Source organism: Trachemys scripta, chromosome 2 (genome assembly GCF_013100865.1).
Source record: "Trachemys scripta elegans isolate TJP31775 chromosome 2, CAS_Tse_1.0, whole genome shotgun sequence".
Classification (NCBI taxonomy): domain Eukaryota; kingdom Metazoa; phylum Chordata; order Testudines; family Emydidae; genus Trachemys; species Trachemys scripta.
The window spans coordinates 169,281,208-169,306,970 of NC_048299.1; the positions used below are offsets into that span (position 1 = coordinate 169,281,208).

The window sequence follows — 25,763 nt, forward strand, 5'->3', positions numbered from 1 at the left end:
TGATACCAGGATGGTTTGCAGCATGGGTGTTACATAAAAGGGCAGGCCATGTACTTTCTCTGTCTTGTCTGCTCTTACTGGCCTCATCAGGGTGAATTATGTCTGACTGCTTGGCAGTTAATTGGACCATCCTTCCCATTTCTTAAGCTGATAAGCCCCTCTCTGTCTGGCTCGATCAGGCTTCTTTGTTTGAGAAGTTACTAACGCTGCAGAAGAACAGAATAGCCACTTTCCTGTTTACTGTACCAAGTGAGGTACTCTGGTTTCTAGCAGTTGTATCTTTGTACACTCATTACACCCTCTCGTTTCTTAAACTTGTTTAAACATTCTCCTTCAAATCCCTCTGCAGGACGCACTTCTACTGTGACTCCCACAGTAAAGGGTGGGCAGAGGCTCAGTTAGATCTATCTATCTATCTATCTATCTATCTATCTATCTGTCTTAAATACAAGGTGTGTATGTGTGCAGCATTGTCATAGCTGTGTCAGTCCCAGGATATTATTTATTAAAGGTTATGTTTATTTTTGTTCACATGTTGTCTGTTGTCCTGGACCCATGTCTGCACACTGCTCCACTACAGACCCCACGTGGAGCCCCGCTGAATAAAATGGGATTCTTTGGGACAGCAGGGGTCTGCCCATAAGGAGCAGTGTACAGGATGGAGGCCTTAGATTGCGAGTTCTTTGGTTAGGGAGGGCTTTCCTGTGCATCTGGACGGTGTCTAGCACAATGAGCGTGTCACCAGAATGCAAATAATGATGACGATTAATCATACTCGAACCATGTTATTCTAAGATGAGTTGTTATAAACAGGTGACTTCTTAAGGAATACACTTCAGTGAGTAAACTGAAATAATAACGCTGGAGCAGATGGCTTACAGGCCTAAGGGTTTGATTCTTGCTCTGACACTGGTTATATGTTTGACTTTAGTGGAATTATTTCTGACTTACGCTGGTGTTTTGTGAGATCAGAATCAGGCTTTTACATCCCCTGGAACTTCATTTAATTCCCCATTAGGATCAACCAGCCCTTCTTCTTTTTGAGAGAGATAAATTAAGTTCCATGCAGTTTAGGCCTGGTTTACACCTAAAACTTAGATCGACCTCGCTCCATCACTCAGCATCGTGAAAAATTCACACCCCTAAGAGACATAGTTAAGCCAGCCTACGCCTCGGTGCAGACACAGCTAGGTCAATGAAGAATTCTTTCCTTGACCTACCCACTGCCTCTGCAGGGAGTGGATTTACTGCAGCAATGGAAAAAAACTCTGCCATTGCTGTAGTGTCTACACTATAACAGCAGAGCTGCAGCACCGCAGTTGTGCCACGATTGTGCTTGTAGTGTAGAGATAACCTTACTGTGTGGGAACTTTTCAGATGAGATTTCAGAAATGTAGGGTCTGATTCTCTTCTATTTGATGCTTTGTGTAGTCAGCTACACTTGATCAAAATGGGTCGAACACTCTTTCCAGATTAGAACATATCACTTTGTACACTTTCTGAATTGCAGTTCAAGATGCAAAGCAGGGGAGAATCGGGCATCTAGTTTCAATCTGCTCTGAGTAGACATTGAAAATCCACAGCACTTTATATGAATAGGATTTCGTTCCAGTGTTCTTGACCAACATTTTCTCATCTCTATACTATTGCACAGTCGAACGGTGATCCTGGTGTCAGCCTCTTCTGGGATAGGATGACAGCATGATTCCTGTATTTGGTTTGGAAATACTTTTTGAACTCTTTGGAGAAGAAAGGAGCTCTAGCAATATAAAATAATAACAGTGCTTACAAGCCTATTGAGTAGATCCAGATGCACATAATATAAACATGCTCTTGCTTTAAGAGTCCTAACAAAGTTGTTGATGAAAAGGTGTGGTAGTATGTAGTGTTCATCTTTGTATGGGTATGTTAAACCTTGCAGGTACATCCTCCTTATGTGCCTTATGACTGTGGTGTGAATGTATGTGAACTGTACACAGATTCCAGTTCCTGTATTAAATCACATCTCAAAGTTGAAAGATCACACTTTGCAACAGGAAACCACTTGTTCCCTGTTATCAAAACAACGAATAAAACTAAAAAAGCCCAAAGGAGTAATAGCTTTTAAAACAAAATTTACATCAATGGCAGCTAAATTAATTTGAACATCCCACTGTGTTTGTAATTTTTCATGCAGAAAAAAGGCTTCGATTTTTTTGCAGCATTTTAGAACCTGAAGCACTTGAGGAAAGTCCTTAAAAAAGAATTGAGAATTGGTCCTTGAGCAACAAGAATGAAGGAGAAAAGATGGAAACAAAATAAATGAATGCTCCAAAATGGGATTTGTTTTCTGCTAGACATGAAGGAAATATGGTAGGCATATAAAAGGATTAATCTCATCACAGACCTGTGTTGCAGTTGTATTTTATATACTCTGGAAGTGACCATCAGTTTGCTCTTATTGTAGCTCTGTTTGAGTTTGTATTCCTAAATCCACTAACATCTGCTGTGTAGATAGAAGCATAATGATGAGAGAGAGAGAGAGAATTTATGCTCTGCTCTATGAATTTAAGCAGCTGTTACTGGCATTTAATGTGACAACAGTGTATGATGGGGTAAAAAAACCAAGCCTAAGTTTCCTCACCAGCAAACTCAGAAATGGGAAGGGTTGTCATTGTGAAATACTAAGATCCCAGGGTGAGCATCTTGAGGGTAGGGGGAGTTGGGCAGATTTCTTTAAATGCCCAGTATTTTCCACATACATTCCGCTGTTGGTTGGATAACACCTCAGAGGTTTTGTTCCATGGGCTGACCGTTGCTGATGTAGTTTCGGGTTTTTTAAGCTTTTTTTTTTTTAAGTTATCCTTTGTGTTAGAGTGACTGTTGTCTAATGTTTGGGATGATGGGCAGAGAATTTGGATTTTATGATTGCTTGTAGTGCTCTAAGGTGTGTTTTTTTTTTTTTTAATCCTTAATCAGGCTATTTCAGCGAGTAGCTAGCCACTGTTGCTTCATCAAAAGACTTGCAGCTATCATCAGATCAGTGAGCTTTAACCTTTCTTAGTAATTAGGAAGAGTAAGGAGTGGCTGTGCTTTGAGAAACATTGGAAAAGGAAAAACTTGAATCAGTGCATTCCCCTGTGGAGTTCTTAGAAGGAAATAGAAGCTGTGTGTGTGTAGTAGCGTACACAAGTTGCACGTATCATGTACATTAAACACAAATTGCCTCTTGAGTTTATCTGAGAGTAAGTCAGTGCTGCCTAAAAGGAACAACCCTATCTATTGACTGAGGGATTGCAGCTCAAAATTAATGAAGTCCAGGAAACAGTCAAGTTTCTCTGAAAACATTAGTGTCTCGGGAGAACGTTAGGGATGGACGAACTCAAGCATCGTTGGGCCTGGAGAATAAAGCAACTTTTTCTTGAATATAAATTACTGCCAGGTGAACAACTGCTAGATTGCAGGACCTTAACTATAAAACATATCAAACATGGGTGTGGAGAGTGGCAAATCAGTGTTAGTAAAACGTATCACTTCTAGATGCCATGGTAACTTACTTTAAAGATACAAACACCAACCGATTATTTTTATATAGAAAATAAGGAAAATAATTACAGTGCTGCCAACTCACAAGTCTCACGATATTTTGTTTGTTTTCTCAAAGCAAAAGCTCCTGGAGTCAAGTGATCCTGAGAATTTCAGCTTACTTTCTTTTTCAAAAATGATAGTATCTAGCCTTCATAGCTGCAGGAAAAAAAGCTTGAAACTGTGAACTGAGTGCACCATAATGGCTCAAAAACTGGAATGGAAATTAAAAAACAAAACTAATTTGTTTTGTTTTTTTAATTGCATGGTTTTTTTTGGACCTGACTCATGGATTTTTGAATGATTGTGTTGGCAATAGCAGCAACATTGTTTGAGACTGGTCAGATGACTTCTTCAAAGAAGCCAAACTAGCCACTTCCAAGGATTTTGAACTAGGGTCCTAGGTTACGGGATGGATTGATCCAGTAATCTCTTAGCTGTTCAGGGAATCCTAATTCTCAGGTGTCTTCCGAAGAGAGCAAGTAAGGGGGAAAGAGAGCCCTGACATGTCTCTCAGCATGGAATTATAGGCGGTGTTTGTAGTGCCATCTGTTGAGGCTGCTTGACATTTCCCATTTATAAGACTGTTTTCAGTTGCTTATAACTAGGGCCCTACCCAATTCACGGCCCTGAAAAACATGTCCCCTTGAAATCTGGTCGTGTTCCCCCCCCCCCCCGTGAAATCTGGCTATTATGGGGGGGGGCGGTGTCGCGGTATTGCCACCCGTACTTTCTGCACTACTTTTAGATCTGGGTGGTCAGAGAGTGGTGGCTGCTGGCCAGGCACCCAGTTCTGAAGGCAGCGCCTCCGCCAACAGCAGCGTAGAAGTGAGGGTAGCATGATATGGGGGGGTTGTTTCTTTTTGGGGGGACATGGCTTGCCTTACAAGTGGATGTCGTGGGCGCTGTGGTCACCCACAACCACCCAGGCAGCCCATGGCCCCTTTAACTCCCTGAGCACTGGGGAGGGGTAAGGTTGGGGGTGTCCCAGTCAGGGGCTTCTACCATGTGCCGGGCTCCAGCTGCTAGACTCGGCTGGGCTGCAGAGGGACAGGACTTCTCCTGCATGGGCCACTCCAGGGACCAGGTCATATCCACCTCTGCCAGTGGCACAGAAGTAAGGGTGGCAATACCATACTATGCCACCCTCATTTCTATGCTGCTGCTGGCGGTGGCACTGCCTTCTGAGGTGGGCTCTCAGGTAGCAGCTGCCGCTCTTCAGCCACCCAGCTCTGAAGACCGCGCCGTCACCACCACCAGCAGTGCAGAATTAAGCCTGTCAATACCGTGAACCTCCCCCCACTCCACCCCCACACACAATAGCCTTCCAGACACCCTCCCCCCAACCCCCTCTTGGGTTGTGACCGCCACAGTTACAGCACTTTGACATTTCAGATTTAAATATCTGAAACCGTGACATTTTAGATTTTTAAAATCCTGTGAGGATGAAATGGACCATGAATTGGCCCTACTTACAATTTTACCAAACTTTAAACATTTGGGCTGAAATTTTACATGCTGCGTGTATGCCTCAGGCTTTGGGGGTTTTTTGGGGTGGGGATGGGGATTTCAGCCAAAATGGTTCAGCCATGTCCAAGAATGGGTCTTTGGAAAAGTATGTTGTCTTGCGCATTTTAAAAAATTCTGGTAACCTTTTCTTTGACAAGTCCTGTTACCCCAATGCTTAGGATCAGGGACTTAAAAATTTGGCAGGGGTGTTGATCTCATGTCAAAGATGTGCCATTTCCATGAAAATCCATCCTAATTTGGCCCAGTTTTAGGCGGTCCTGTGGAAAAAATAGTATGTGATCATGTAATTACAGACTGTATCATAATACCTACACACAAAGGGGTCAAATTGAGGTTGCATAGACAACCTTAATTCTAGCATTTCTAAACTTCTGACTGTTTGACTTTACAAACTTAATGTTCTTTTAATGTAGTTTTTTTGTGTGTGTATATATTTTAGTACATAGTATGTCTAGCTATCAATAACGCTCTCTTTGGTTTATGTAAACATGTATAGTATAACCTGCTCTTCCTTTGAATATGATATAAAATCCCCCGGTAAGGTGTGGGTTTAGTTTTGTACAAGTGGAAGACAGGAAGGAATATTTTATTAACATTGCCAGTATATGGAATACGTTTTTTAAAGTGTATTGGTTGGATAAGGGAAAGCATTAGTGGCTGCAACAAAGTGAAAGAGTAGTTCTTAGAAATAGTCATAGGTTCTTAATGTTTCTTGTAAACAGAGATATCTGTATGTGTACGTATATAAACTAAAAATAGGACCAGATTGGAATTTGTTGTCCTAAACTCTGTCTGAATACTGAAGAAGTTTGGAACCTATTACAGTTCTGGATCTTGACTTTGCAAGGTAGGGCCCATCTCTGACATACATTGTGCATTATACATGTTGTTTGTGCAGAATACACAGCTGTGCGCTAAATTATCTCTTTCACCTCTAAAGACAATTTAAGGATTTGTCTTTGAGAGTTGGTTTGCCCCCAGTTTAATGTCTAGTGCTAATGAATGGGTCCATCTTTAAAGACCCCTCCACTCCAGATTTAATAAGTATAGTTTGCAAGTTTTTCAAAATACAGGGGAGAACAAAGTGGGGGAAGCATCCCCCACACAGAGCTTGCTAAATAGTCTCAGGAAATCCTTCAGCAGTTGTCTTTGGGGGGGTCCAATCCTGCAAAGTGCTCTGCACAGTCACACCTAAATGTATGAATGAAATCTCAATGGAGCTAATGGGGATTTCCCAGATCAGGGGGCTGCCATTGTGGATCCACTTGCAGAATTAGGGTCTTACTTAGCTTGTAATGGTGCCCTGCTGATTGCAATATAATATTGAGCTGCTCTCTGTGTCTGTGGGAGCGAGATACACTACAGCAATATTTACCTTTCCTTCCACACAGCAGGAGTACATAGAACAGTGGAATGTGTGACACACCTAGCAGCCCTGAGACATTTTTCTCTGAATTTAAAATGTACAAAACAGGATCCACTGATGCTTTATGTAGCAACAGAAGAAGGCTGATATCTTAACAAATAATCCCAAAGGGGCTGTGGTACACTGATAATGCTAAAATTGCAGTTAACTTAGCAAGGACAAGCAAGTGTAGGAACTGGCTGATTCAAGTTGGTTTTAACAAGCAAGATCTTGCAGGGTTTTTTTTTCCTTGCCACACAGACTGTCCCCAGAAAATGCAATACTGAAATGAAAAAGTGGTTTCATGGTTAGTGGGGGGGTTTTCTCCTGCTTTTTATAGCACAATATGATATATTGCCCACAGATTACCCTGGAGATTAATTTTAGAGGTATTCATACATTGTTTTAAAAATACTATTGTTTCCATCTCCAGTAATCCACAAGGTGGAAGCAAATGTGTAGAGTATCTGTATATATTTGTAAACCTGACTGTGTGTAGATTGGATTTGTAGGTGTGCAATGTGTTGATGTCACCAAGAGAGACCCCATTAACACTTCAGTTAGGCAAAAATTTGCAATTCACCACCAGCTTTATTCGTTGGTGGTTTGTACATGTTGTAGGGCGGTGGTATGCTGTTAGCCAACTCTTCTGATGCCTGGTTAGAGATCAGTTGCCCAGTTATTTTAAACTTCAATAAACAGCACACCATTGAGGAGCGGGGGTGGGACAAGTATGATGGGAAGTGGTTTCTTAGAAGGTGGATGTTCTAGTTGTGCTAACAGAAGTTCTGCACTGTTAGCCATCATTGTACTTGCCTGGCATACAAGTGTTTGTTCACACTAGTGTACTTTCCTTTTCTGCTTTCTTCCTGATAATGCCCAATGTTTGCATGCATTCCTGCTCCTGTGAAAACAGCAGCACTGAATTGATGAGGAATTTATTTCTTTTAAACCCTTGGCCACAAGGAGTTTAGTTTGAATGTGTCTTCTTTCTGCAAGTAACTTCTGATGAAAGGATTTATTTTTTTGCACCTTATGTCAAACAGGAAGTTTGAGATAATGAAGCAGATTGATAGATAGTTTGACATAGAAATAACCTTGTGAACTTTTCTTTTGGACCAGGATGCTCATGGTGTCATAAAGGTAGTCATTTCAAAATAATTTTGCTTGCTAGATGCATTTTAGTTCATCAGTTTTTTCTCTTGTATTTTTTAATATAAATAAAATTTAGTTCTTCATTGCCTTTTTCTTCACTGTTTGCTGACTAGAACTGGGACTACTACCTAGCAAGTTGTGTGCCCTTGGCAGTACCAGCTTTGCTTGTACGTTAGAGGCTCGGAGATAAAGATAGCATCAGATATTTTTCTATTTTCTTGCTGGCTTTGAACAGCTCTTAAGCTTTGCTTATCGCTGAACTTAATATTTCATTCCAGAGATGCACAAAGTGCTTAAAAATTAAGTGTTTCCTTCAAGTGAGGATGTTTGCATTTTCAACTCAATATGCAAAACTTCCTTTCAGAGTCCTACATTTGTACTTTGTGCATTCTCACAAAAATAAAATGGAGGAAGAGCTGAAAGAAACCATTTGTTTAGTCTCTTGAGGCTCAGCATCTCGCTGGGTCAGTCTGCTAATTAATGGAGTCACTCAAGAATATGGTAATACAAAGAAATGATATTTGCAATAACTTTTTTTTATTAGTAGCAGAAGTTTTAAAAATGAAAAATAAAAAGCATGTGCACAGCAGTGGCCTGAAGGAAAAAGGCCAAAAAGTAGCTTTGAATTGCAAAGGGCAGTGATTCTGAAGGACTTCTGTTGCTGCTGCTGTGGAGGCTAGTGGTGCTTCCTGGTATGAAGCTTGCGTCTGTTGTCTAAAGGGAGGGGAAGAGTGAGTGACTCTACCCTGTTAATCTGCTTTCTTAACTCTGCCTTGTTTGCTCTTTCGATTAAAACAAAATATTGCTTCTCAGTCAACCTTTCCTGAGGGATGGCAGGGAGAGGAAGGGGTTATATTTTAGGCCAGTGTTTTTCAACCTTTTTTCATTCGCGGACATTTAAAAATTTCAAATGGCAGTGCGGATCCCTTTGGAAATCTTATACGTAATTTGCAGATCCCGACACATTAGATGTAGTCTGCAGACCTCCAGGGGTCCACGGACCACAGGTTGAAAACCACTGTTTTAGGCCCATGGGGAAAAAATGGCTACAGTATTGCTGCTACAAGTGGTGCTTGACTTCCTTCTCCTACATCAAAATCTGTGCACCGATGCAGTAAAATGCGGCAGCAGTTTATGAAGCAAAACGGTCCCGCAAAACACAGCGTAGTAATTCTGAGGCAAAAACAGCTGATGGGTCACGTCTCCTGCTTGAACAGCATTTATGCCTTGCTACCTAAATTCTATGTTTTATAGGGTTACCATACGTCCGGATTTTCCCAGACATGTCCGGCTTTTGGGTCTTTAAATAGCCGTCTGGGGGGAATTTGTCAAAAAACTAAAAATGTCCGGGATTTCCCCCCGGACGGCTATTTAAAGACCCAAAAGCGGCTGATAGGGCAGCCGCGCTGGTGGAAAGCGGTACCGGGAGCGGCATGGAGTGGCCGCGAGAGGTGGGTGTGGGCGGCCCGGCTCCCCTTGCCCGCCGCGGGGCACGGACTCCTCTGCAGCACTGCCCGCCGCGGGGCTGGGGCTCTCCCGGGGCTCTGCGCTGCATGTGTCCAGCACCCCTGGGGCTGCTCCTGCCTCCCCGGGCTGGCCCCAGATCCCCTCCCCCAGGGGTTTGGGGTCTTGCTGCGGCTTGTGCCCCTCTGCCTCCTCCACGGGGCAGGCAGCTCCAGGGGGTTATGGCCGTGCCACCCCTTCCCCAGCTTCACCCTCCAGCAGCCCCCGCACCGCCCTGCCGGGCCTGTTCAGCCTTCGGCGCCACTGGGTCCTGCCCTGCCTCAAGCAACCCGCCCCTACCGTGGGGCAGTCCGGCCCTGGGGGAGCCGCAGCAAAGCCCCGCCCGGAGCTGATGCAGGAGACGAGCGGGGCTCTCAGCCCAGGCTCCGGCATCAGCCTGCAGCGGGGAGCGGAGCCACCCCCCGCCGGCTTGGCACAGTCAGGCCCCGCTCTTAAAGGGACACGGACCCGGGCCCGGCCCGGGGCACGTGGGGGTATCACCTCACCCCCCGCCTGGGGTGGCCCAGTGCGGGGGGGTGCTCAGCACCATAGCTCCCCTCGGAACCCTGCAGGCAAAGCTTGGACTATAGAAAGCATATGGGAGGAGAGCCTGCGATCCAGGGCTTCAGGAGCTGCAGCTGAGGCAGTGAGGAACAGCCCGGAACCGCCAGAGCCTCTTGGCCAGCCGCCAGAGGGAGCCGCTCAGCCGGGGGTGCCGGACTGGGCCACGCCTCCTCGTGCGGCCCCTCCCCTCCCCGCGCCGCCGCAGCCCCAGCTTACCTGCTGCCTGCCTGTTTCAGGCTTCCCGCGAACGTTTGATTTGCGGGAAGCAGGGGAGGGGGAGGAGCATTCAGGGGAGGGGGCGGAGTTGGGGTGGGGCCGGGGCCCCTTGGAGTGTCCTCTTTTTCCAGGACTGCAATACGGTAACCCTATTTAGCTTCCCATCTGCTGCTAGACTGTGAGCACTATGAGTGAGGCTATCAGGGTCTGCAGATATGGAATCAGACAGTAGACTGTTGCTTCTTTGGGAGGCTTGGTTTCTTCAATTTTTTTCTGATGATGATGCATCAGACTCTGGAAGTGGTCAACTACATATGCCAGGGTGTGTGCACCATTCCCACTACTCCCCATAATAGATTCTAGGTTTGAAAATATTATGTTTTTAAAACAGCTTAGTGCCAGATGAGTTGTTGAGTAAACATTTTATGGTCTAGATGTGTGATGGTGCTATTATGCATTAGTACAGCATGGCTACTTATGTAGTTTGATAGATTTTGGGGGTGAGGAGGGCAGGAGAGGGGGTAATTGAGTCAAGGACAGTTTACACTGGAAAAATAGCAAGCAGCTAAATGCAGAAAATTTAAGTTTAAATGACGTGAAGGATGTGATTCAGTTCAACAAAAGTAAAGGAATGATTGAGCACTATTTGTGTGTGCTTGATGCTGTACAAACATGAAGGAAGCCCCTGACCCAAGGAGTTTGCACTCTAAAGTTTACAATCCGGAGTATTTTTCCACACTTCAGACTCCATTTAACTGGATCTTATGCTTGAGCAAAGAAGGAAGGAGTGGACCCCAAGTATTGTTTAGGAAGACTATTGTCAATGAGCTTTGTTGGAGAAATGAGTTTCCAATAGATTTTTGAATGAAAAGAGGGGTCCATGCAGCATAAAGAATGCAAAAAAAGTGATTAGACAAGGGGTAGCATGTAAATTAGGACTGGCCACACATTTGTTCTCGACTTGCTGATAGGGTTGCCTACTTTATACTCACAGAAAACCGAACACCATTGCTCTGCCCTCTGCCACACCCCTTCTCTGAGGCCCTGCCCCCGCTCACTTGATCCCTCCCTTCCCTCTGTCACTTGCTTTCCCCACCCTCACTCACTCACTCATTTTCACTGGGCTGGTTCAGGGGGTTGGGGTGCAGGAGGGCTCCAGCTGGGGGTGCGGGCTCTGGGGTGGGGCCAGGGATGAGAGGTTTGAGGTGTAGGAGGGGGCTCCAGGCTGGGGCTGAGGGGTACAGAGTGCAGGAGGGGGCTCTGGACTGGGACAGGGGTGTGTGTGGGGGGGGGGTGGGCTGTGGGGTGGGGCTGGGGATGAGAGGTTTGTGGTGCAGGAGGGTGCTCCGTGCTGGGATTGATGGGTTCAGAGGACAGGAGGGGAATCAGGGCTGGGGCAGGGGGTTGAGGTGTGGGAGGGTGTGCAGGCTGCCGGTGATGCTTACCTCAGGCAGCTCCCGGAAGCAGTGGCATGTCCCTGCCCCGGCTCCTACACGGAGGCACAGCCACGCGGCTCTGCACTCTGCCCCGTCCGCAGGCACCGCCCCCGCAGATGCCATTGACCGCGGTTCCCAGCCATTGGGAGCTGCGGAGCTTGTGCTTGGGGCGGGGTAATCCGCAGAGACCCTTGGCTGCCCCTATGCCTAGGAGCCAGAGGGGAGACAATGCTGCTGCTTCTGGGAGCCAAGGCACGCAGGGAGCCTGCCTTAGCACCGCTGTGCATCTGCGACACCAACCGGACTTTTAACGGCCTGGTCAGCAGTGCTGACCGGAGCCGCCACGGTCCCTTTTTGACCAGGCGTTCCAGTTAGAAACTGGCCACCTGCAACCCTATTTGCTAATGCTCCATCTTTAACTTGCTTCATTGAACTACAGCATTAGAGCATAGAAGAAGAATAGCGTGAAACATTCAAGCACAGATCTCTCATCCCTGCTCCAGTACTGAGCCAGTGCAGAATGGGTTAAAGATAAGTTTTCATCTCTAGATTTGCATTTCCTTGCAAGTGTTGTCTTAAACATATCTGTATTTGTGGGTGTATGTATATTTCGTTTTCAGCAAAACATCTTAAGTAGCACCTTTTTGAAAGTTCCTTATGAGCAGTATACACTGAAGCTTTCCTTCCAAGAACCTTTCGTTCAGAAGTTTCACAAGAAAGTTTTGAATCTGGATTTTTATCTCTTCTCTGTCTATATCAGCTTTTAACCTGGTCTGGGGCTGATAAGGGCTTTGTCTTTTAGGATGCATTTTGCTGCCGTTGGGCCAATGTGGATTCATGCTATTAGCCAAGGTTATCTCCTCCATTGACCTTGCCACCAAGGTTGAATCCTGGCTACCTGGTAATCAGGTAAATGGAAGATTTTGAAAGGGTTTGTAAAGGATGATTTTCTTTTTGAGAACAAAGGAGGTATTTTTATGAAACCCTTGGCTTTATTAAATTTGAATGTCGAGAGAGAGGGAGGAGGTATGGGGAACCCACTACATTCAAGTTCACAAATTCAAAGAAAGAAACATAATTTGAAATAGACCTTAGTTGGTAGAAGAGATAAAGGAGACATTCTACTTATATTTTTGTTGTTCCTAGGCTAGATTTCATATTAACCACCTCTTACCAAGGTTTTGTAAAGGGCTGTCTGCTGCATTAATTCTTGCCCTGTTTGTGCTTCATATGTTAGATACAGTATTTGTTTAATTAGGTGACTTACAGGGGACTTGCAGAATATTGATTTATTTATGTGGTGCTCATGCAGAAGTTTGCTTGCACCACCATTTTCCCTAGGTGTTCTGCCAGAAAACCCTGTGTTAATTTGCAGGCAGGGTTCCCAAATTTCAGCCTGTAAGGACTCCTGCCCAAGTGATGTAATGAGTCATCACCATCACAGCCCCTCTCGCTCTCCAGCCAGCACTGCCCATTTCTTAGGAATGCACTGGCTGGCTGACTCTTGTCCTCAGTGAAGCAGCATTTGTGGGCATGTTGTGCCACTACTGTGCCATTCCACGCAGCCTTCTCCCCAGGACCCTTGATCATACTGACAGAATCAGACCTTCTCAGGAAGTATGCATCAGCTTTCCTAAGTCTGTCTGGCCTCACTGTTCCTGAGGTGTGTCCTTGCAAATTTACAGGCATATGCTGTAGCTGTGATCACTGATTCTATTTGTGTGTGCTGCATGTGGGCACTCACTTGCTGTGTCACATTTGTAATTTGGTTGGTACAGTTGTATCATACAGGCTCAAAATTTCACTGTCCCGAGGAACCAGTAAATATCTGTGTGGTTTTAAAAAATAAATAAATCTGGAGACTTTTAAAACTTAGCGTAACTCGGGGTCACTGTACTGTAGCTCACCTGTGTGATTGAAAGTAGTGCACAGCTGCTGGCTTTACTTTATCTCAGGCTGTTTGTGCACTGAGCATTGATAACCGTTTATAGACAATACATGGCATTTGTTTTCTTCCTCGTGATAACCCTTCATACCAGAACGTACTTTACTCACTTTTAATTAGTTTCAAAATTTCCTTTGTTGAATTAAATGTGAGGTATGTTTTCGGGGGGGGGGGGGGGACCCTTTGTTAGCTCTGCAACAGAACACGGCATGTGAATAGATTTGAAAAAAAAACAAGATGACTTTTCTAAAGGCATCAAGCCCCTCCCGTAGTGCGGCAGGGCATAGTACATCGAACTTAAAGACCTTTAAAGTACATGCTGAAATGGATGCTGGGAAGATACAGTACATTGCTTGGGCACAACTCCAAAACTCTCAAGGCAAGCAATATTTAAACAAGCCGAACAGCCCCTTTAGGCAAGCAGCAGGAAATCCAGCACTCGGCTTTGTGTTGTTGCATGGTCAGCAGAAGATAAAAGTGTAGGCTGTTGCAGCTGGGGTTCCCTCCTATTCCTGGATGGCAAACTGTTAAGAAAAGATAAAAGGACAGGGAAGAACAGGGGTCGTCTTACTGAAAAGGGTTCTTTCTTATTTAAGCTATTCAACTGCTTTGAAAGATGTTGGGCCTTAATCTTCTCTCGCTTACATTGGTGTAATCTGGAGCATCTCCACTGAGGTCAGTGGAGTTGTGCTGCTGTAAAATCAGTGTGTGAGGGGAGAATCGGGCCCTTTGTTTCATCACAAACAACTGTTTAAACAAGGCTTCATTAACTATAGGCATAGCCGCTTCACAGCCAGCAAGCTTTTAGGCAACTATGTCTGCTACTGACTGGGGCTTTTTATTTTCAAATGCCACTAGAATCCAATCAGCTATTTTCTTCTCTAATTTTATATCTGAAGCTCATTCCTGATTGTAGGCTCTTTAATAATTAAGAGAAGAGTTTAAATGAATAGAACTATTATTTCAAGGCATCTGATCTCTATTTACTGTATTCCTCCTCCCTGCCCCCCTTTCCCCTGCCATAAGTGTTGATGTCTTAGGAAAGAGAGCGCTTAGAGCATTTGTTACCAATTTAGTAGCAAGTACGTGCTCAAATTTAGGTCTTCTAAGTTCTGTGTGTGCCATATGTGGCCAAAGTGTAATCTTTGCTGGTTCTAGTGAAAAAGAACAAACATGATTTTGCTATTCGTCGGATAGTGTTTCTTTAATTTAGTGTGACTTACGCTGGCACAGTCTTTTTGTTTGGTAAGACAGTTAAGCAATTAGGCACCCTAGGGAGCACAGATATGAACTGATCACTCCCCTGGGTTTACTGAGGTATGAAACATGGCCAAGACAGAACCTCTGACTTCCCTCAGAGATGTGCTAATCCTCCTAATTACCCCCACCTTTCTAGGAGCTGTGTTACTGCTATTTTAAAGTCCGTTGTCATTTCAGAAGTAACCTTTTTTGTGATATTTTGGGGCTATACAAGAGGATTTGGTGGGGAATCCATAGACTTATTTTGGCTATGATGACCCATATGGAATTTGCTATGGGGTATGTTAGGGGTTATCATTTTTTGTAGTGTTTTATATTTGTAACAAAGCTCATCCTGTATATGATATTCCCCTCTCCGCCCAGGGCTGCCGTGTGTGTGTGTGTGTGTTGCTCACCTTCATAAATTATATTTATATAGTGTAGGATCGTAGTAGGTAGATATGGAAAAGACCTATTCGAGTATGTTTACATTGCAGTTAGGTATCTGTGGCTGGCCCGGGCCAGCTGACTTGGGTTTGTGGGGCTCGGGCAAAGGGGCAGTTTAATTGCTGGGTAGATGTTCGGGCTTTGGATGCCAGAGCTCTTGAACCCTCCCACCTTGCCGGGTCCTGGAGGTTGCACTCCAGCCCAAGCCTCAATGCTTATACTGCAATTAAACAGCCCCTTTGCCCCAGCCCGAGTCAGCTGGCATAGGCCACCCATGGGTACCTAATTGCAGTGTAGACGTACTCTTAGATGCTGCTTTAGCTGGGGTTTAAGTGGCAAGTGCTGATACCTTCTCTTGCTTAAAGTCTGAATTAGGGAACAAGTGAAATGAGTCTGGTGGCCTCAGCCCAATTCTTAATAGATAAATTGTACCACATCACCATATATGAAATTAGCATATTTGTTAACCAGAGTGCTGCCACATCATACTGATAATTCATTGATTTAGAGCTGGTGGTATTGCTTTCCCCAGCAGCTTTCTTGTTTTAAGTAATTCAAATTTAACAGCAATATTATCTAGAGATTCAACCTCCTCAGTCATACTGGGTGATCTCCCTTGATCTAACTGGCTCAGTTCTATTAGGATCTCACTGAAACATTATACTGCAAGGGGATGATATCTGAACTGGAAGGAGACTCTAATTTTGGAGCATTTGCTCCCACCATTTCATTATTTGCTACTGTTTAGTGTCTCTAAAGGAAAGTACAAATTCAGCGGTAGTGTTTTCACATTGAGTGTATATCTTTTTCTGAATGAGTATGTGATCTTCCTGTTCCATTGGCCTTTCAAATTAAGCATAAATGCAGTCAGAGCTCTTATAGTTGTGACCTGTTCTGTGAACCTTTGCTGAACTTTCCCCAGCTCTCTTAAGTATTCTAGGCTTGATTTTCCTCGTACGCTTGTGCAGGTTATGAGTGGCTCCACTGAAGCCAGTGGAATTACACTTTACAATACAAACCAGCTCAAAAGCGGAATGAGCGAGTGGAGAACCAAGTCGCCTGGTCTGGAATTATAAAAAACTTGATCTTAGAATTGGAGCAGGGTCAGTTCTCTCTCAGAGAACACACAGGAACATTGCTCATCCTAGTGAGTTTGAATGGCAGGATCATTGTCAGTATCTGTGAATTAACACATACAGTGTTGATATACAGTGAGTGTATATACTTGTTTGAAAACTGATTAGCTTAGTTTCACTAGCAAACTAATACCATCCTGCCAGAGGACTTTGCTTCCTGCTGGATATGGAAATGTAAAATAACTGTTCTTGTGTTTATCTCCCCAGAATCAGTCACAAGTGTAATTATTGTTGTGAGGCTTGAAACAGGCTATGTTTTGGTGTTCGATATGTATCTCAAGGGAAGAAGGAAGCAAGTTGCCCTTTTCATAGATAGATAGATTGTTCAAAGAGTTGTCTGTGTCATCTGTTGATTTACCGTACGAGCAGTGGAATTCCTCCTCCTTTTTGTAGGGGAGGGTGGTTTAGGACCAGCAACAGATACTCAAGCAACTTGCGAGGAAATCAAGGACTGTATCTAAATGTCTGCCTACAATGAGGCACACTGCAACTGTCCTGATGTTTTGTAATAGATGTGTGGCTTGTGGAAAGAACTGGTCACAGGTTGCTAATTTGGTCCAAACAAATGGAACATCACATGCTAGGAATTGTTGTCTCTTCATACTGAGCCTCTACAGTGAGGATGAGTAGAAAGATGAAAGCCTGCGGTGTTTGTAAGATCCTTTCAATCCAGATGGCTGATGATGATCTTCCTCTTATGTTGTATCTCCATAATTGAGCCCTTGTATACACTACTGGTTACTTCAGGATAACTTACATTGCTCAGGGGTGTGACTAATACACGCCCCGAGCGATATAAGTTATACCAACCTAAGTGGCGGTGTAGACAGTGGGAGAGCTTTTCCTGTTGACATACTACCGCTGCTCGCGGAGGCAGGAGTTATTAAGCTGACAGCAGAGCTCCCTCCCATCGGTTTAGAGAGTCTTCACCAGAAGTGCTACAGCAGCGCAGCTGCATCGGCACATCTGCACTGCTGTAGGTGCTTTAGTGTAGATGGAGCCTGCAAGTTTGCAGCAATAGTAGCTCATTCTGTATGGTCCTCTGCTAATCTCTCTGTTGAGGAATAATCCTCTTGATCCACCCAGGATCCCACATCATCCATTCACGATCTTCTTTTTCTGCCTCGTGTTCTTCTGCCATCAACTTTCCCTTCCAATGCCCATAAACATGCATATCGCCCTCTGAACCTCTTAAAAAGTACCCTGCAAATTGAATCTTTCTTTTCGTAATATCTGACACTAGCATTTGCTGAATTCCAGTCCTTGCCAGTTGGTTACACAATCTATCTGATATTTTCAGAATTCTTCTATAACACCAACATTTGAAGGACTGTCGTTTCTTTATCATTTGAATGTCCGTGTTTCAGAGCTGCAATTTAATACAGATCAAATATAATTTTTTAAGTTAGAATTTAATCTTCAGGTTTATGTCCGTTCTCATCAGATGATTATTATTCCAGAATGTTTCTTTCACTGATACATCCAGCAGAGCATGGAAGCTCATAGAGCCAAACTCACTGCTGACACAGGTGGTCACAATTCTGGTGACTTCACTGTTGTTTGCACCTCCATATAGCAAAGATGTTAGCCCTTGGAGTTCAGTAAACTTCAGACTATTCCTACTACAGAGTTTCCCAGGTCAGCAGGAAAGGCCTGCAGAGCATACAGCATTGCAGGAGCAGCCTGTCCCTTAAGCAGTCACCAGGCCTACTCAGCTGATTTTGGTCATTCGCTTGCTTACCACCACAGAACGTACAGTGCTTGCAGTGCTCTGTGCTGACCTCCATGGAGTCCTTGTAGGTCTTACGAGGCGAGGCATGTGTACTTTGTAAAATCCCTTTGCAATGCCTATGGGTCTTAGAAAGCCCATTGGACCAAAAGCAATACTACAAGGAATGTAGAAGGTCAGCAGACATACCTGGGGGGGAGGGGAGAAGAATAGGTTGTGTGTGTCCTCCCATCCTCATAGCCAAATACAGAAATGTCTTTTTTGAGAATTCTTCCCAAGCTCCTTTAACAAAGCTGGGGAACTTTTGAGTTCCATGAGCAATTGCTGAACTTATTATTATATGTATTACTGTAGAACCGAGAAGCCTGCATCATAGGCCAGGCCCCCTTTGTGTTAGGCACTGTACAAACACAGAAGAAAAAGACTGCCTCGGCCCCCAAAAAACTTCGGCTATGCTCCGTTTATGTCATAGGGTGAGATGCTCTATGGGAGCCTTGCTGATCCTGGAGGATGGTGCATTGCCCAGCTGCTCCTAATTAATTTAAACACTCTTGCTTCATTTTCTTATAGGCATGAAAACAAGCATTTTTCCTCCTTTTTTTTTCCCCAAGAAAATTCATGTTAAGAAATAGTAATATTATTTTGCATTCCAATAGTGCCATCCATCCGAGGATCTCAACACACTTTAGAAGGTATAGCGGGCAGTCAACTTCATATATCATAATTAAATTTAATCTCATTCGAATAGAAAACCAAATTAAACAGTTGACTTCAGAATTAAAGCTCCACAAACCACCTTAGCCTTGCCCACTTAAAAGAGCTCATGGATGTGCTCACATGTATACAACTACTTTAGAAAAATTTCACATAAAAAAATTGGCATAAAAATTATACATTTTACAGCCAGGAAGTTCTTTTCTCTCCTTCTTGGGGAAATCATGAGCTCAGTTTGGGTGACCTGTGGTACTCTGACATCAGCAGCAAGTGTATGTAGACAGCACAAGGTAAAGTTACATAGCTGGCTTGCATCTCTAAAGTGAGGTGCAAATCATAGAAGGAAAGGGAATGACTAATATACAATGGGATATCTAATCTTAATGGATGTGATATGTTGGTGTGTCTGGCTCAGAGTGGAATGTGGGACGGTGTTGTCTGAAAACTTATTTAGAGAGTAAGATGCAAGACTGCAGGATGGTGGCCTGTAAGCCCGTCAGGTCTTTAGTCTGTGCCAAGAAGGAAAGAAATGTGTGTCTGGCCCATCATGGTCATGTGGACTGGGAAAAGGTCAATGACTACGCAGTGGTTTTGAGATCAGCCTGAGACAGTGTTCTGTACTCCATGTTCAATATTATAGATTAAAGAAGTGCAGGTGTAAAGAAACGTGTGTTTTGGGTGGATGAGAGGTCACATATGTGGGGTCAGAATTTTTATTGTTATAGTACCTTAACTCTGCATTCCTTCACTCCAGTATGTCTCCCTTCCTCTTGGTTTTCGTTTTGTTGGTTTGTGTTAAATTAAAACTTTCTAATTAAACTTTATTGTAAAGTAGAGGAGTGAGTTAGTGTGTGTGTGTGTGTGTGTGTGTGTGAGAGAGAGAGAGAGATAGAGAGAGATACAGAAATTCTGAGCTTTTAAGTGTTTTAATAGAGTTTTTGTCTGGAATACCCAGTAGAGAGGATAGATCCTGTGCTCACCCAGGAGCAGAAGACAGTAATATGATGATGTTAACAAGGTGGGGAGAAAAGGAGGTGTTTGTTTAGAAAAAGTCCAGTCACTAAAGCCTGTGGAGCAAGGGAACCCTGCTGATAACAAAGCGGAAAATAAGAGGCTCTGTCTCTTTCCTGACTTTAAAGGAGTGGTGCCTTGTAATAAATGGCTGCCATGTGGCAGCTGTCTCCCAGCTTTGTGAGTCTGGCAGTAGTTAATCCTGTCAGCAAGGCACGCTCCCTGGAAAAGAGCAGCAAGAAGAGCTGCACGTTCTTAAACAATTCTATCGGAAAAACTTTTTTGTTTTTGTTGTTTAATTGAGTCTTTTCCCCATTAAATCAAATGTGGTATTTCAGTGAACTTCTCATCTAAAAGTAGCATTAGTAGAATGTGCTATGAATTAAAAACAAAATGAAAACAAACAAAACTTCATTGTAGAGTGTAAGAGAATCGCTGTCCCAAGGAGGAACTCTCTCCACAGTATTGCCATCTTCAAGCATTCAAAAATTGTCAGGCCACCCCCAAAAAATCATGATTGGCTTATAATGCATAAGACTTAAGAAAGCAAATAATTTTTTTTTTTATTTGTTTTTACCTCTAGGGTTCATGCTTTCCAGCTTTTGTCCACAACTGTGAGGGCTGGAAACATACAAATAATTTTATTTATTTATTTATTTATGAGCAAAAGCTGAGATGCTCATTTAATATCATGACTCCATCAGATTTTACGAAATGTAATAAAATCGTAATAGGTGGCAACCGTGACTTTTTTTATTCCTCTGATTTCTAATCAAAGTTTTCTAATGTCATGCATCGTTTTACTAAATTAACTCATTAGGTGCAAAGCGCTGTGGGGTGCAGCCGTGTAAGGTGTTCCCAACTGAGAGCTGGGTGAGCAAGGGGGTTGGAGTTTGTAATAAAAGGAGATGATTAGTGGCAGAGGCGTTGCTGCAGCAGCGTTCCAGGATCTGTTCAGGACTCCTTGGCAAACTGTTCTAATACTGTCCCCTTAGGGCTTGTCTACACAGGGAAACTGACCAGCGTAATTATATCAGTATAGTTGTACTGGTATAACTCCCCATGTGGACACTCTTATTCTTGGCTAAGAGTTTTATTTTTCCTATGCTGCTTCCAAAGTGACACTATCGCTAAAATTCCCCATATAGCCAAGCCTTCAGTGAGTAACTTTAAAAAAAAAAAAAAAAAAAAATCCCTATAAGGTGGTAGCAGATCATGACCAGGGCTCCCCCCAGAGATGCAAAGCATTATCAGGAGATCTGCTGTTGCTTCCTGTGCACGCTTCATACTGATGATCCAGTCTTCCTCTAATCTTTCCTCAGCCTTTTCCTGTTGCAGCCAACGCAACTCCAGCTACATAGTGAGAAGTGCAGGGTTGGGACACTAATTGCTGCACAAACTAGTGCCTGACACACACATCTGAGTTTTAAACCCTCTCATCTTAAATCCATGAGGAAAGATGCCCCGAACAGCTTCAGGGGAGGGTATTAAACTGCAGAGTGATGTCTGATACGTTTCTGCTCATCTGATCCACCAGTTGGGACTGACGGGCCTCCCCTCCTGACCAACAGGTGCAAAGACCGATTGCCAGTGAGCAATTCGACATCACCAATTTGTGGCTTTCCTTCGTCTCAGCATTACTACGACTGCTGTTTTCACGATGCTGTAATAAGAACAACCAGACCAATTGTCCCCTACCGATTCATTACAGTGGATGCCTAGGCATCTGCATGACCAATTGATAAGACACAGAAGTCCCCGTTTTGTAACTTGTCTCAGAAACAATTGATTGCAAGCTCTGGCTGCACCGCATGGAACACAGATGCCTGCTCTTGGCCCGTCTTTAAAGGGCAAAGCTGCAGCATCATGCCTCTCATCAGGTTCTCTCTCTCCTCCTGTTCATTTTACAGCAGGAATCCCATGGCTTGGACTGGCTATACCGTCTGGGATTTCAGCCTCTATGTCACCGTTGTCCAGCTCTGCCTGCATGTAGTCCTCATAGCTTTTCTTCAGCAGACGTTTTTAGAATCCAGGAGCACTTTGTCTCGGGTTGTAAGGTTTTTTTTTTCCCCCTCTTTTCTTTTCTTTTCTTTTCTTTTCTTTTCTTTTCTTTTCCCCTCCCCCCCTTTTTTTTTTCTTTTCACCACAAGCTTTCTATCTGGTTCTTCCAGATTTAATCCATCTGCTCTATTATTGAGGCTCCTGGATGTGAAATCCCTTCCATAAGCTGGAGTACAGTGCCTGCCCATCCTTTCCTTTTAAAGGGGTATCTGACATCTCGGCATATACAACTTTCCCAAAGGTTAAACTTTATTCATATTAATGATCTGGCTGTATTATGGTTCGCCTTTGTTTGTTTTTATTTTTTAACAAACAAGAGGACCCAACCACAGATCTCTTTACCTGTTGCATTTTAGACCATGTTTCCTTATTTTACAGCCCCAGCCTGTTTTTCCTGGTCAAATGCAGTGTTGCAGCCCTGTCGGTCCCAGGATATTAGGCGAGGTGTGTGAGGCAATATCTTTTATTGGACCAACTTCTGTTGGTGAGAGAGACAAGCTTACACAGAGCTCTTCTTCAGGTCTGGGAAACATATTCAGAGTGTCACAGCTAACTACAGGATGGAACAGATTGTTTAGCATAAGTAGACAATCTGTTCCATTCTGTGTTTTAGCTGTGACACTGAATAAGTTTCCCAGATCTGAAGAAGAGCTCTGTGTAAGCTTGTCTCTCTCACCAACAGAAGTTGGTTCAATAAAAGATAGTTCCTGGTTGTGCCTGGGGGAGTGCCATGTGGTGCTTTGATATCTGATGCACTACTTATCATAACACATCACTAAAGGAGTCTAACAAGTACCCCTTTACCTCCTCCCCTCCTCCCCCCAGGAGAAAGGGCACCTCTCGTTTCTCACTGCTGCTTAGTGAGGAAAAGGCGGCCCAAGAGCCACTACAGGGAAGGCATTTCCTCAGTTCTTTCAGGGCTTTTCTGCAGAAACAGCTCCTGGCTGTATACAGGGCCACTCTCCTTGCTGGCTTGTTTTGTATCTTCACCCCAATGAGGCTTCTGATAACGGCATCCCCAAGAGATACAAAGCACTAGCAGGAGTTCAGATACTACAATAATGAGTGCCATATAAGAACCTATATAGAACAGAATAGAATTCTCCTCCCTATGGCTCTGCCCCAAGGTTGCCTGCTTGAGGATAGGGAGTTCGGAAAGTTGTTCCATCAGTCCCTGGTGCTGCTGTCAGCAGTATTGTCTCAGACTGCCATGTTCTCCTCAATCTTTGTATTAAAAAAAAAGTCTCCTTGCCCAGTGAGATGAGACAATACTGTCTAAAGAGCAAAATAATGTCCGGAACTGGGAAATGCTCATCTGTCTACTGAAAGACACTACGTGAAGTCTCAAGCGGCTCAGTATTCTTACAGCCAGTGCCACTCTTTGGGGAGGGAACTTGCCTGGCTTGCCACTCTGTCTAAAGCAAATAAACCAGACTTAAAGCCAAGAAACACATCTACTTCCTGGAACTCTAAGTCATTCACACAGCTGTCTTAGCTTTCAGAACACATGCAAAGCAGTTCTTATGGCAGACACAGTAATGCTTTTGTGTCTGTCTTTAGCAAGCAGAGAAGGAATATAGGAATAGACATACCGGATTACACCAAAAGTCCATCTAATCTAGTGTCTTCCTCTGATGGTTGTCAGTTCCTTCAGCTTCAGTGGAAGGCAGCCGCCTCCTCATTTCCAGTTGTGCCATGCTGTAGCATGAAGGGTTAGAGAGGAAAGGAGTGAAAACTCCTTCCTGATTTTTGTGGGCCTTCAGTTTGTTGCTTGTGTGTTTTTGTCCTAGCTTGTGTAGCTGATAATTTTAGGGCTACTAACAACATTATCCAGATCACTTTCAAATCCTGATCTCCTCTCACTTGAGCAAGTTCCTGAAGATACTGAAATATGTAGAACCTTATTTCCTGGGACTTTGTTATTAAATAAGCTAAACCCAGAAACGGAATGAGCAGTAAGGATGTGTGGAGTTTCTTCTGACTAGCTTTCCGTGTCACGTGCTAGCTGTTGGGTACTCTGTAGGTGAGCGTGATTGCCACCAGATTGGGAAAGAAGGGGTTTACACTCTTCAGCAACTATCCAACCTAAATATGGGTGTGTCAGTAGTGATCACTGTCTCAGTGTCTGACTCTCTAGTGCCTGGCACTTTGTGTAGTCACACTTGTGCAAAATGCTACCCAATCAGAATAGGATAGTTTCACGCCCCTTTGTGCAGGTGTAAGTGACTATCCAAGGTACCGATCCATTGAAGAGCCAGGCACTCAATCCGTATCTGGGGCCATCCAGTTTTTGCTCTCACTTTCAGTACTTGCACAGTAGATCCAGCTTTCTTGCCTAACAGCTTAATCTCAGTTAGGGAGGCAGTTCCCACCACATACACATAAACATACCATATCAGACAATGAAGAAACATTGATGCAACAATAAAGTTAAGAAATAGAGCACAAAAGATAAGACAGAGATCAAATTCACAATTACATTAGGGCTGCTTTGTGTCACTGAAGTGGCACAGGGCAGCTGGAGCATACTGGTGAATCTCATCCACGAAATGGCAGGGGACTGGTTCACCATTGCATTATTTTAGTTGCACGCCAGTATAGCTGCACTGGTTTCAGTACAGTTACATCATGCAACTGAAGTAACGCAATGGTGACTCAAAGGGCTGTAGTTTTTTCAGCATCATTAACTTGCCCATGTTGCCAATCCTACATACTTTTATGGTACATATGTATTTTGTTATCTAAGCTCTTATAGAGGAAAAATAAGCATAGGAGATATTGACGGGTCTTTGAGGGTGAAGAGATGGCAGGTTCGGTTATTTTTTTTTTTTTTTAACAAAGCAAAAGTATAAACCATTACACCTACATAGACACGGTAATATAAATACACCAAATGTTGCTAACAAACTCTAATACGAATAACAACATAAAAGGCTCAAAACAAAACAGGCAGTCTCAGTTTAGTGGTTGGAGGGTGGCCCTTAAAGATGTGCTTCTCTTGTTTTTGTGAGTTTAGAGTGACATTTTCTCTGGGTAAAATTCTACCTTTAAGTGTGTGTGTATATTCAGACGTTTTTGGAAATATTCTCAGTGCCTTTTTGACTTAATGGTAAGTAGTAGAAAACTGCCACCATAAAGTCCTGTTCCGCTGTCTTATCCTTTTTGCTTTTCTTTTCATATAGGCTGCTCTGTACTGGTGCTCCAGCAGTGGTGACAGTGAGGTGACGCTACCAGTAAACTTCTCTGCCGTTGGGGCCTCGCCAGCACCAATACTTCAGTAGCCAGGGCAGACTTGGTATTAAAAAAGGTCAGTTGGAAAACTTTCTTTGGTTTTCCTTTGCTTCAGGTAGTGGCATTGAATAGTATCACTCTTTCTTCTTCCCACCCAGCCTGTTTCCTCCCCATCTCCTCCCTGCTACCCTCGAGGCTTTGATGCAAAATTTCACTAAAACTATAATCCTTCTTTTGATGTAACCAACAGCATGGGAGATGAGTGGGGAGAAACAGTTTCCCATTGCATACTCTGAGTGAAATTCATTCCCGTGCAGAAACTCAGCACGAGACCTATGTACCACTTATGTCTCACTTAAGTCCTAATTTGAAGGCTCAAGTGCAACTTTAGTGGTAAATAGGTTTGGTACTGGACTTCTAAATGGAGGTGAATTGCAACCTATGAGATGTATCTTTAGGAATACCGAGAAAGAAGCTATCATGGGCTTTTTGTCCCAGACGAGATGTCCCCTTGCTGATTTGAAGATAGTTATTCCTCTCTAAATCTCTGCCTTAGTAACACTGCCTGGACTTGCATTTAAACAATCTTTGGTTGCGCTTCTCATTGGAAAAAGTAGGTCATTTTAGGGCGATGGTAAGTAGGAGTAGTAATGCTTTTTAGGCCCAGAAAGGAAAAGTGTTTTAAAATGCATTTAGTGTGTGTTTTTAAGATGGGAATCCTCCTTCCTCCTCACAAAAGAAAAGATTATCCATAGTATAGAACATAGTGTGTTTAATGAAACCAAGAAAAGTGTTTAGCTAAAATTATTAAATTTTCTCTGGCCCAATTAATTCACAGCTTGTGTTTTAACATTAATGTGGTTTTTGGGTTTTTTTT

The 25,763-nt window shown here is 43.6% G+C and overlaps 1 protein-coding gene across 6 annotated transcripts in view; it reads left to right on the forward strand.

The window, feature by feature from the left end:
- Positions 1 to 25,763, forward strand: part of RREB1 (ras responsive element binding protein 1) — a 142,146-nt gene that overhangs the window by 35,803 nt on the left and 80,580 nt on the right. For 3 of the 6 annotated variants that reach the window (XM_034762267.1, XM_034762269.1, XM_034762268.1), the window contains one exon: positions 24,838 to 24,962. The exons of the other annotated variants lie outside the window; for them this stretch is intronic. The gene's annotated coding sequence lies outside the window, so the exon portion shown is untranslated. The remainder of the gene's footprint in view (positions 1 to 24,837; positions 24,963 to 25,763) is intronic. 6 annotated transcript variants of the gene reach the window in all.